Here is a 13,462-nt window from a genome sequence, read left to right as displayed (position 1 = left end):
CAAAACGTTTGTATCCAAAATGAACACAATGAAGGCTCCGACTGTACCTACAACCATAGAAGGTGTTTCTTTGACTGAGGTTTGCGGAGTGTTCCTGTGAGCCCAAGTCTGGAGATCTCAGTGCCTTGGTAACCTTTACCTTAGTTGTAACGGCCCACTCTCAAAATACGAATAACTTTCAACCATACCATTAACCTGTGGATTGTATAAAGCAGTTTGTGTTGACAACCACAGACCCTTAAAGATTTTTATGGTGGACTAAGTGGAACTCTGCTAATGTGGGTAATGGAAGGATATTCTTCTGACAAATATTTTGCAAGAGTTCAATTACCACTAGGACATTAGAATGTTGAGATTTCCTTTGAGACAATGGGGTAGCAGTGGCTTAGAAACATATAGGCCTGCCACTCAACTATACAATGTCATAATACACTGCCTCTACTTCTCATTCCCCTGCCTCTCCAAAATATATGGTTTGAGGAGGAGAAAACAAAAGGCAGGTCCTGTGCATCTGGGCACACAAGACTTTATTATCCCCCTCCCACACCCCCCAAGCTCTCACCCTCACTGCTTTTGCAGCTCAGTGTCACTGGCAAGGTTGGCATTAGATCTGGTGGTGCCATCTGTGACAGTCTTTTTGCCCCACGCCCCATGAGTTCCTTCTCCATATAATCCCTCACTACCACCCTCCAGGAGTGCCCCTTGTCTCTCTCTAGCCCCTTTCACATGCATTTACTTTGTTTTATAGTGCTACTCATATCAGTGTAGTGTTTTTGAGCACTTTACATCACACATTATACAGAGACCATGAATGTGTGTGATGCAGTCTGTAGGAAATGTTGCATAAAAGTGAGGATTAAGCTATGTAGGAATAGCATGCCATCCATACTAGTAGGCAGTATATTTTAAGTGTCTTGTCTAGAGAAGCACAAACTCACGATTTAAAATGTACCACTTGCTTAGGGCTGGCTTTACTTAATAGGAATGTATTTCTACCCAAACCCTTTTTTAGCAAAATTAGAAGAATGAGACTGGGGGGACATATAATGCGTAACCTGCAGTATCGGGTGGTGTGGAGGGGGGGGGGCACAAAAAAACCCAAAACACTTGCCACTGCCTCTCCTCCGTCCTCTTCGTCATGCTCCGGTCCCACTGCTGGAAGCAACTTGACGCACCAGGCTCCCAATATCCAATCACAATGCTGCAATGCAGAGTTGATTGGTCTAAGCACCATAGATCCTCGCTCAGCCAGGGTATGGGACCCTGAGCATGTTCTCCATGCAGCTGTAATGCAGCTTGCATGGAGAACAGGGAAAGTGTGCATGACTGTTTTGGGCGACCCGAGAGGGCCCGCCAAACAGTCATTGGGCACGTAAGAGTGGGCACACCACTCCTGCCCTGCTCCTCTTTCCTCAGAGCAGCCCAGCGCTGCCCAGAAAGCTGCTGCAGCAGGAGGAAACATAAAATGATGATGCAAGGAATCTTTTTGTTTACTGCTGCGGAGCAGTGGGGCGACGCTCCTCTGCCTTGGCGGAGTTGACCCTACTGGTAACATACCATGCAGTTTGCATGCAATTCTTTGACAGTCATAGGTCACTGTGCTATATTGGGATTGTAACTTCTGAACTGCAAGTAACAAAGTATCTCTATGGATCTGTGTTGCAGGCATGTTAACCCACTGCGCTATGTAATGAAGTCAAAACTGCCACTAGACAAAACCTCATCTCTCTCCAGCAGGAACATTAATCTTTAGAGTTTCTATTTATATTGTTGCCTGAACGGCAGGACACAAACTGCATCACATGCTTTTCGACAAGTTATTTTTAAACAATCCCCTGCCCCTACCCAAACTTGGTGCCAGGCATGGCTGCACCGGTGCCGCCACCCTAAAACTGGCCCTGGTCACTGCTTCCTTGGAAGGATGCAGGGGCTGCTCTGCTCCACTTCTGGGACTCCCTGGATCAGCTGAACCAGCAAAAGCCCAGGGAGAACCAGAGGCTGACTTCAGCCTCCTTTCACAGCTCTTGCTGTAAATGTTCAAATGGCTAACAACCTTGGCAGTGTTTCAACCCCCTTAGTCTTCAGGAGGCCTTTACGTTTAAAAAAGTTATTCAGACATTATGCCCTCATGGGGTGTAATGCTCTTGTACTGGCCACTAGAGACCCACTCCCTTGCTAAAATTCTGTCGGGTTGGAACTTTAACGCTGAAGCGGGCCTTTAACAGCCGGTATAGCCCACCATATTAGGCTATAATGCTATCATGAGGTACTTGCTGCTTGAATACATGTTTGTTCAAACCATTTTATGTAGTAATCAGACATCAAAATGACATTCCTCATTTCGGTCTTAAAATTGGTGTAGGAGCCGAAAATCAAATGTGAGACGTTCCTAGATGCTGATATAGCTGCTGAAGATGGCAGCTATGAGGTTTCCTCTGGCCTGAATCTCCTGGTTCCCCATTGTCCCTGGGAGCAGGAAGTCTAGCATCAGCACAGTCATGCAGGAAGAAACCTCACAAGGGGACTTCTCATTTAGCTGTAGGAACTCTACATGCGTGCCTATGCCTACCCCCATTTGTCTGGAGGGGGGCTCGGAGCAATGTGCCATGCAGGGAGGGTGACCAACAAGGCTTCCACAAACCCCACCTTACCCCTCCTGGGTTGAACAGTTACAGGACCTAATCAGATAAATAGACTTCAGACCAGGAATGTTCAACTCTACTCTATTGCCTCCTAGGAAAGGGCACCACAAATACCTACAATAGTGGGGGACAGCATGAGGAGGGGACTGAGCCGAGGGCATAGGCAACTGGCGTCACTGGCAATAACCTGTTCTGAACCCCTATGACACTAGCAGATGTGGTCTTGGCAGACGTACCTGTGATGACCTCTGTGACCGCCATCTCCTCAGGGCAAACAGGAGCACCAAGGTGTTGGGCCTCATATGTAGAACTGCCGGCGACCTAAGCAGATTACCTCAGTTACCCAGGGAATCCCAGAATTAAGTGAGTGTGACCACCTACCTATATGGTTTGGCTTTAGTCCAACAGCTCTTCAACATGCTAAATTAGACACTGAGGATCTACAAGCTTGCAATCCCAGTAGCAAGGACCCTCAAACCATTTAGGAGATGAAATAAAGCTTCCTCAATGCAATCTCACACAGAAGGTGCACCCCTTTGGCCTACTCGCACCCAAAGAAGCAGAGAACCATTTGCCCAGACAAGCTTACCACTGCCATGGCAATTCCAACCGTGACAGATTGGGTGGAGAGTACAATCCTATAGCACTTTTTTTTTCTAAGGGATAGTCACAAGGAGGCTAAATTGGTAGGATATTTGCACATGAAACTATAGGAATGTCATTCAATTTAATTAAAAATAATTGAAACTTAAATTTTTTTCCCCCCTAATTATGGTAAGGCTTTATGGGAATTCCATAGATACAAATGGATCTAAATGAGATGGTAAGACTATCAGCTCTCGCATCACATCCTTGAACAAAAATATCAGCTTCTAACTTAATTCTAGGCTACAAAATAGTTAGTATAGTCTCTTTAGGCCATGCCCTTGAAATATATCCGGCATAAGTACAATTAGCTTGTGTCAAGACAACAAGGGAGAACTAGCTTATTACCACACATTTCATTTCTTAAGGACAATTACTCTGACTTTTTTAGAAAGGTTGTAAACTGGAGATTTTTGTCTATCTCGCCTGAGCCAGCGCATGCGCTGATTTGCGAGACATTTAGTAAACAGGCTTTTAAAAGTCCTACCAAAAGCTGGCTGGCCTAGTGTGCAGTTAAGAGTGCAATGACTAGTCGAGGCGCCATATGGCTTTCCTCTCTAGTTATGGTGAGCGCACATCGCACACCACTTGCCTGCCTGCTTTCACTTTTCCCATCACGCGCATGACTTGCGCGCTCCTCCACCCCTCCACCGCCGCGTCTCACGTCAATGGTAAACGTATGTTAAACGCGCTGCTTTCACTTTCGCTCACACGCGCACCAATTTTAAAGCTGGGCTTGTTGTTTTAGTTCTGGTTTTGTAGAAGTATGACATGAATGCCAACAATCCCACTTTAGCAGGGAAACTCCTGATTTGCCCTTGCATCCTGCTTCAGTGTTCCAGACTACACGCTGCTGGCCTTTTGCATCCACTGTGATTGCCCAGTGGCCTGAAAACTGCTATTAAGCATATGGCTTGCTTGCAACTTCTTCTTCTAATACCACTTTCGGAGGTTTACAAGGCAAGCATTTAAAAAACCTAGTAAGACAAACGTATGTGCAATAAACAGTATTCATTGCAAGACTCAACACCTGCAGTATGGCGCCCTGGGTCCCATGTATACAGAGAACTCAGCACTCTAGTTCTTAAAGAACTTGGTGCGATGCTATGGCCTTTTCCTAAGTAATGCAACTAGCGCAGGTTTCACACCCCGGTCCTGTGGGTTACTAAGCTTTGTTCCTTGCGTAAGGAACACACATACCACATTTTCCTCACTGAAACTGTCACTTTGCTACGGAGGTGGCGCATGTTTCCCTGTTTTAGTGCTACGGTAGGTGCAGAAGATACGCCTCCAACGTAGATTCTTCCTGCGGATGTTTGTGACTTTGCGGTGCTGTGTGCGTAAGGAAGCCAGTGGCGCAGCATCTCTCGGGCCGTTGTCTGTGTGTCTGTCTCCCGTCTCCCAGACATGCTGCAGGCCGCCGTCCGAGCACAGGGGCCACGGATCCTGCTATGGGGCCCCCCTGCTCCCCCGGGCCCTGCACAGCACAACCCAGAGCCCATGTCCACGTATTGCGGTTGCGAGTATCTCATTCTCAGCAGTGCCCCCTTACCCCATTCACTTTGACCTTTGCTTCTGCCCCTCCTCTTTACTTTATGCAATTGCTGTTTGACAAAAAGAGTTTGATATGAGATGAAGCAGAGCAGTAATAACAGTTGGCCACAATCACACATTGCATAAAACACAATTTCCTGCCACTGGGATACGTTTTTTTTTTTTTTTTTTTTTTTAACTGTGCTGGGTTTTTGCTCTCCAGCAGTCAGTGGGTAGAATATTGTGCCTCAGTTTCTGTACGGCCAGTACACATTTTCTCCAATTGTGCGCTCCCTAATACCTCGAGTGCAGAGACTTCCTGAGATCCGGTCTTAGCAAATTTGAATACTTAGAAGATAGCTCAAAGGGTTAATGTTCCTGCCGGAGAGTTCTATATGTTCTATGCTCATCATAGGGGGCAGTTATTGTATGAGACGTTAAAGTTGTTCACGCTTCTGTTGTAGAGGTGTGTGCTTAGCTCACATATCGCAGTCCGAGTAGGATAGCTCAGTGGGTTATACTTTGTTCTGTCGTAAGGACTTTGTCACCTGCAGCACATACTCTTGAATTCTGAGTCACTGCTTTGATGGCAGTCACTGCTTCGATGATGGCAATCTACTCTACTGTGTCCAAGGGCGTAAGCAGAAAGATGTTGGTCACTCACTCACCGGGGTGCAATATATTCAGTCCTCATTAACTGGCCATTCTCTTTACTACAAATGTGTGGTTATTGCCACTGGCTGAGCTCAATTAAACGTTCTATCCATCGCTCCTTGTAATCTTTATTGTGAGTCCCTAAGTGCACTGCTATGCCCAGATGTGGGCCTGTGTTCACCGTGCCACTGGAACCAAGCTGCACATGGCCGGAGGCCCCAATAGGCAACCAGCATTGGCATAGCCAATAGGTCTCGCCTTTGGGACCTTTTTTTTTTTTAGAAGTGTTTAACCATGCAACAGTTAATGTTGTTGCACCAAGGACATTGTGTGGCATAACTAAATACTTCTAGGATCCCAAAAGTGAGACATATTGGCTATGTCAGTGAGTGCTTGTTTCTTTGGGTCATCTGTTTAATAAAACTAAATTATTCACATAATTCCTGATCATCCAGAATACACTCGGTCTTGTCACCCTAGCTGATACTCCCAGCAGTGCGTTTTTCTACTTCCAGACTTTGGGTTAAGCCATCCTCAAATCCTCTTCTACACATTCAGTATTCATCTTCAACTCGCAAACGAGATGCAATCGCCACACGTTTTTCTTTCTGACCTGGGAAAGGTCAGACGCCTATTAATTTATCCGGGCTGCCAGACTTCTTTACGGTGCTGAACATTAAAAAAAAAAAAAAAAAAAATTCTCTTGACTATTTGTGTTTTATTTTTGCTTTTTTTGTGAGCTAATAAAATAGCGAGTCTCTTACCCAATCAAACTGCTTAAAATTGTCGATTCCCCTGTAGAATCTGCTTTTGTGCTACCAGAACTGAGTTTGTGGGTACAATGGCTACCTCAAACTGGATTTTAGTGTTGCATGTGGGAGGACACCTTGATTACCATAGTACACTGACCCACACATCCAGCACTCTGAGCCACAGCGTACAGTGCCTGAAGACTCCTCTTGAAAATGTCTGTAGTGGGTAGATTTGGTCATGGAAACTTTAATATATAGGTTGGGGCATGTCCAGGAGTCATTACCACCCGCTAGCTAGTAACACGTATAAATGTGGCACCTCTGGGCACCGACTTCAGGACACTATTATGGACTTTCAGAAGAGGACTGAAGCTGGTCTTTGTGAAGGAGTGAAGCCCTGAAGGACTGGAATTGCTCCCTTCATGACGGGACCTGCTCCCTTCATGACGGGACCTGATCCCTTCATGACGGGACCTGATCCTTTTTCATACCCAGGACAAGCAAGTGCACTCCAAGGATCAAGACTGAAAACCTGTTGACGTTACAGGGAAGAACAGCTACAAGAGCAATTTCCCTCAGCTGTCCAGTGAAGGATAAAAGGACTGGCAATAAAATGGCAGAATGGGGACCAGTATGGCTCTGGCCTGATTGTGCGGAGGGTTTAAACCCCTCTGTCACCAAACCAGTTTGGTTGCTCAGTTTCTTCCATTTGAAGGAGTAAATGACCATGCCCTTCTTGAAGGGCATTCCATTTTTATAAAATATTTGTAAATTTTTTAATGAATGGTTCCTCTGCCATCAAGCAGTTCCTAACTTAGGGAATGGCATGAGATAGAGTATCTGGTCAAACTCTCACCTCCCCAGCCCCTGCAGCTCTGCTAGGTTTGCTATGTGATGGGGTTTGAAAGCGACGCTTTGGATTTGCACTGACCTACTACACCCAGCAAAGTCCGCTCCCTTGCGTATGCAGGGCAAGACCTGGGCACCGACTTCAGACCAGAATGAAGTGGTTAGATGTCGTGTGGCTTTTAGCTCTCCAAATACACTGACGCTTGGAAGCTGTGCCTGACTCATCCAGCCCCTCTGACATGCCAGAAGACAAGGGGCAACCTGGAGCTGGGAGCTGTGCTGCACTCCTGGAGTGGGAGGATTCCTCCATGACCACTAGAGGAATATGCAGGAATGTTCATGGACTACCCTTACAGAATGGATGAGAATTGTGGAAAGTAACCTACTGTGAACCTATCTTCGCAGTGACTGATCCAAAATAATTAGTTGGTCTTAATAACCTAGAAACATTCTAGTACTGTTGAATGCAATTAACAAGGAGCTTCTGTAGGGTGGATAAACTTTAGCAAGTCTAACACATTAACGTTCTTCTAATCCTAATCCTCCATCTGGAATATTATCACTCAAGATTCATTTATGGATCTCATGTATGATCAAGGTTTTCATTAGAACCCTGCGATGATCCAGCCCCACCGTCCATTTGGCCCCAATGGCTGGGAGCCCTGCCACCCTTAATGCTTATGCGATGTCCCTTTTTACTAATAAATAAGGCTAAAATCGGATGCTGTTTTACCCCCATCTAGTGTAATGTTCTCCAGGATATTCAACCATGACACTTTCAGGGTGAAGTTAATGGTTCATTTCACGGTCTCTGGCCACACCTTCACAATAACCTTCGGTTTAATACAGTATGTGGCAACTCCACACAGTGCCTCCTGACATCTGAGACTTATGGGTGTTCTCTACCTAGGTGCTACAGTCTCTCTCTAGTGTCGTAGATTTAATTTTGATATTTAAATTGTTTTAATCAAACAACCGAACTTGCTGTGTGCCATTAATGCAATCTGGCACTGCACATTGTCAATCTATCGTACATCTGCCTCCCACTCAATTGTAAGTTCTGGGAATGTGTTTGGATGAACAGTGTTTATTAAAGATTGTGAGAAGTGGATGTCTGAGTTGAACATCAGTTATCATCTGAACGCGAATATTTGAAACCCCCAGCACTTACCTGATTTGGCTTCAGCGACCCTAGCTGATCTTGTAGTTAGACTGCACTCCTCATCAGGAACGCAATTTAGCAGAGTTAAACCGGAATAAAAATTGGAACTTTTTGGGGCGGAGTGCTAGGCAAAAAATGGAGCAAAACGTGTATTTTTAATACAGAATAACCAATATGTGATATCCTTTATGGCATTTCATGAATTTTCCTCTGACACAGAATTAGTGATTATAAAATTCTAAAACTCATTAATCCCTGGTTTCTAAGTGTCAATCATAAAGAGCACAGACCGTTCATAAAGAATCTCAGTCAAATGAACACAGAAAAAATAGTCTTCATCAACAGCCGTCATAATGACTGCTTTACAAATCCGACAGGACCCAAAAGGAACAACCCAATGAGGCTAAGACTAAAATTGAACAGCTAAAGCACAAGTTACATCACACTTTCTATTAGATTTTGCGAAATCAGCCTAGTGTGATCATGGTTAGGGTTGGGAAAGTCGGGATTTTGTATTCTAGAACCAAGATAGCATTTTCTAGAATCCCGTCACAGGTGGACTAGACCTTTTTACTTGTCATAGAGTGTAGAAGGCAATCTATCTTAACGGAGTAATATCAATTTAAACGATTCCCATTGCTTACCCCAAAGAACCACTGACATAAAGTCGAGTTTAAAGATTTATTATAAAGCCAAAAACAGTTGTGTATATAAACACCTCAGCAAGAGATTCAAGAGCTAAACAGGCGCTAATACAAAAATAATCATACGGAAAAGTCTTAATCGACTAAAACAATACTAATATCAATTCCAAAATCATCAGGCTAACAAGGATTGCTATAATCTGAGTTTTGGTAGGCATCGGAAAGGAAAGAATAAATCCAGAATAGTCTGTCCCTACGCTATACTAAGTGACATCCCTACTTAAAAAGTTCCCTCCTATCAAAGGTGTCAGCCGTGGTGACTTCCAAGGAAGCACACCACTTTGTTCGGACTTAGCCTAAGAATCCATCTCGCATAGCAAAGCTCTCTGCCTGACCAACATCTTTCTTCGCCCTCATGCGCATCTACTCTCCTTCGGGGTGCTGTCCCTAATACAAAACCCCACAATATGGACGACACGCCCCAAGATACGCCCCTCTCATAGTATTAATTTCCATTACGACATCTTCATCCTTGTTCGTTGTAAAACGTCCTTGGGTCCCAGAGTCTTCTCTTGAAGTTGCTTCCCTAAATTCCGCAGCCACTCCTCCATGTCTGGGACTACCATCCTAACGCTCCTACACAATGGGCCCTTTTTCTACAATCTCTAGTTAACCTTGCACCTGCAAAAGAACGCACATAAATCGGTTCACAGTTCCATGCTACTTGCAATTAATTTTCTAAAGCAACCCTCTAGGAAAGACATTTCCATGATTTAATGTCGAATGAAACGTTCTCAGTCCGGCCTACACAATCTTTCTCCCCACCTGGGCCTCTGCACGTTTCAGGACATCACATCTTAACATAAGCCAACATTTTCGTTCATTAGGCCTTCACCATTATAGAAAAATACATTTGCTAAACACACTTTCTAACTTAGGCACAGGGGCGTAACAAATGCCCCCGCAGGCCCCGCATTGCGGGGGGCCCGATGCTCTAGGGGCCCCATGCTCTAGGGGCCCCTTCAGCACACAGTAGTTGCTGCATTGCTTTTACTGTACTCATACACGGCAAATAAAATAAAACAACGTTTTTTAACTGCAAATCGAAATCATGCCCAAGTAGATTGTACCACCAGTAGTTTTTGAGGGCAGGGTCCGCAAACCGTGCTGGGACGTTCACGTAGTTTAATGTTACTTGCTGCGCGCTCCAGTCCAATCAAATGCTGCTCGGTGCGCAGCTTCAGTCTTCAGCCTCAGGGTGAGGCAGAGCTGGTCTGGAATGTTCATGCGCAGTTTAAACTGCACAGGAGGCAGCGCCGGGGGCACTGAGACGGTGAGTGAGGCCATAATTAAAATTTAACATTGTCAAAACAAAACGAGGGTGTCTGCTCACCCCTCGTATGTCTGACTGTAAAATCTTGCTAATCGATGTTCTTCTTTTTGCCCTGGTGTGTTGCACGTGCAGCAAAACGAGTTTGCTGTGGTTTTGAAAAGTTACTGCAATACAACCAATTAGCTGCACTAATAGCTTTCTTGTATGTGACTGCAAATGGTAATGAACTTTCATTTTACCTGATAATTACCAGTGACCAATCAAAATTAATTTGATCTGAAAATAAACTCTATTCAGGTAGCCCATTCGCTGCCCTCTCGTAGCATAGCCCTGAGGCCCTTCGTCCGCACGGGGTAACAGGCAATGAAGCAGTTGTAATGAACCAGCCTCATTAGCAGAACAGCGCCTTAGATCGCGGAAAGCGCTATGTCTGTTATTTATGCGGGTGACTAACGCGGCGTGCTGATTATTCATGCATATGGTGCACCCCTTAATTTCTAACTCAGTTTTGCGCTCTCTCAGGGTTGCATTGCACATCAAACTAAATAGCTTTTTAAATATATTGGCACTAACATGTCCAACATCCTTCTAATAATGGCTCAAATAATTTGTACATTCATACGAACACTTCAGTGGAAGTGCTTAAACATGCTTTGGGTACTGTGCTTTGGGTACACAGTGGAAGCTTCATTCACAGTGCAGGCTTTATAACAACGTTGTACATCCCTCTCACATTGACATTATTTACTTGGTATTCCGGAAATGATGTGAGATGCCTTTCAGCTGGACACTGATTGGGAGGTGGAATGAGCAGAAGCAATTTGAACCGATCAGAAACTGCATCCATATTAGAAAGAATGGCCTCTTGCAGGAAAATGTGGCATAACTGTTTCTCCTGTTTTTTTTTTTTTTTAACTACCTATGTAGGTTGTTCCAGGTGCTACATTTAGTTCAACTAGAAACCTAGTTTAAAGCACTAGGATTTTCACACCATTTGCAATTTTTTTAAAAAGCTCTAATGTTCGTGTTGTAATTTTTGCCTCTGGGATTGAATTCTGGTATCTCCCACCACTGCTAGATGTGGCACCAAAGTATGTATGAGGTACAGATAATTAGTCTTTTTATTCAAATTATTTTTTTACATTTCATTAAGTTGGTGTGGGAGTTTTACTGAGTGATTTTTTTTTTTTTTTGAGGATTCACAGGTTGTATTGCTAATACTGATCCTTAATGTGTGTTCTATGAAATAGCGCTGGCTTGAACAAACTGTTTGCCTGACCAGGAGCTAGACTTTCCACTCCTAGCAACTGGACCAACTACTCTTGCCTGTCCACTTCCACTTACCTCAAATGGTTGACCCTGCTAGACGGTTGTCTGTCTTTAGTTGTGATTAACATCTCCCTAAAAAAGGTCAGGTTCCTGCAGATTGGAAAAGGGCGGTGGTGAACCCGATTAGAAAAAAGGCATCTTCTCCTTGGACAGACCTCTCCAACTTACGACCTATCTCCCCCCTGCCTTACCTGGGCAAGGTTACAGAGAGGCACGTGAACACCTATCTTTCTCAACATCTGGAAGCGACGGATGGCCTGGACTATTCACAATCTGGTTTCAGGCCAAACCACAGCACAGAATCAGCCCTTCAGACAGTGACCAATAACATCAGAATGGCACTGGATGAGGGCTGTTCCATGATTCTGGTGCTGTTGGACCTTTCCGCCGCTTTCAATACGGTGTCTCACACGGTGCTTCATGATCGCCTAGGTGAGGTGGGTGTGGAGGGAGAGGCTCTGACATGGATGAAGAGCTTTTTGACTGGTCGTGTCCAAGAAGTTAGGCTGGGCTCCCACAAATCCACGCTAAGGGAGCTCAATAAGGGAGTGCCACAAGGCTCATGCCTTAGTCCTACACTTTTCAATGTGTATGTGGCACCCCTAGCCAACTTAGCTAGATCTTTCGGGTTCACCCCGGTGTCGTATGCTGACGACACCCAACTCCTTTTCCCTTTCAAAACTCACATCTGCAATAAAAAGATCTTTTGCAGATGGCATGAGAGCCATTGCAGACTGGATGTCAACTAACTGTCTGCAGTGTAATGTGGGGAAAACTGAGGTCATGTGTTTTGGACAAGCGGCAACATATTGGTCATCTGACTGGTGGCCCGTGGAGCTAGGTCGTGTCCCCACTCCAAAGAGCACTCCCAGGTTCCTAACAGAGCTCTTAGATCAGCAACTTACCTTTAAGGGACATGTTAATCAGGTTGCTGGCACCTGCTTCCGGGCTATTGGGATTTTGAGACGAGTCTTCCCCTACATACCAGACCATCACAGAAAAACGCTGGTGCAGGCTTTGGTCATCAGCAGGGTGGATTACTGCAATGGGCTACTCCTCGGAGCTAACGAGGAGCAGCTCAGTAAATTACAAGTAATCCAAAATACAGCAGCAAGGATTGTCCTGAACGCTCCAGCAAGGACTCCTTCTAATCCCCTGCTGTTGAGACTCCACTGGCTCCCAGTGAGGAAGCGAGTCCAATTCAAAACTTTACGCACCATACACAAGAGCATGATAGGAGAGGGCCCCAAATACATGGCTAAGATCTTTCAGTCCTACATCCCTGGTCGACCTCTGCGCTCCAGTCATCAGCAGCTCTTGCAGACACCAAGAGTAAAAAAGGCCAGACAAGGTGGCCGTGCGTTAGCTTATGCCGGACCAGCACTCTGGAATTCTTTGCCTGCAGAACTCAGATCAATCCCCAGCCATCTGAGTTTCCGAAAGACTTTAAAAACGTATTTGTATCCTGACAAATAACTGCCTTCCAGCTTCTGCACCCTATATCAGACACACTCTCGGATTTAGCACACTCTCGTGGTACAGCAATAGCGCGGAGATACCCCTTCGGGGGTCTAGTCTGGCGCTTTATAAGAATATAAAATAAATAAAAATAAAAATAGTTTTCTGCCAACAGTGCCTCTACAGCCATGGTCTCCCATATGCCCCATTAGCACGTCTACCGGGTAAGCATGAAGGGTCTATTTCTTTTCTCTGGCAGCAGTCATTCCAAATCGATGGAACATTTTCCGGGTCCCTGAAGAAACCTGCTCCTACAGCATTGGTCACAGGTCCAGGCTTGCAATAGCCAAAAGTGCTGTTGGAATTCCTACTAGATCCATCTGGTGGCTAGCTCTTCCAGTACATTGTAGTAATCTGGCACACTATTTGAGGGGTGTCCCTTGTGCACCACTTACTCCAGC

At 45.1% G+C, this 13,462-nt stretch overlaps 1 protein-coding gene across 1 annotated transcript in view; it reads left to right on the top strand.

Annotated features, from left to right (window-relative positions):
• Window positions 1-13,462, top strand: part of LOC147702114 (avidin-like) — a 29,414-nt gene that overhangs the window by 6,155 nt on the left and 9,797 nt on the right. The gene's annotated exons all lie outside the window — the stretch shown is intronic.

Source organism: Lissotriton vulgaris, chromosome 7 (genome assembly GCF_964263255.1).
Source record: "Lissotriton vulgaris chromosome 7, aLisVul1.2, whole genome shotgun sequence".
Classification (NCBI taxonomy): domain Eukaryota; kingdom Metazoa; phylum Chordata; class Amphibia; order Caudata; family Salamandridae; genus Lissotriton; species Lissotriton vulgaris.
Note: the sequence above shows the minus strand (reverse complement) of the source record. Positions and strands in the feature narration are given on the sequence as shown.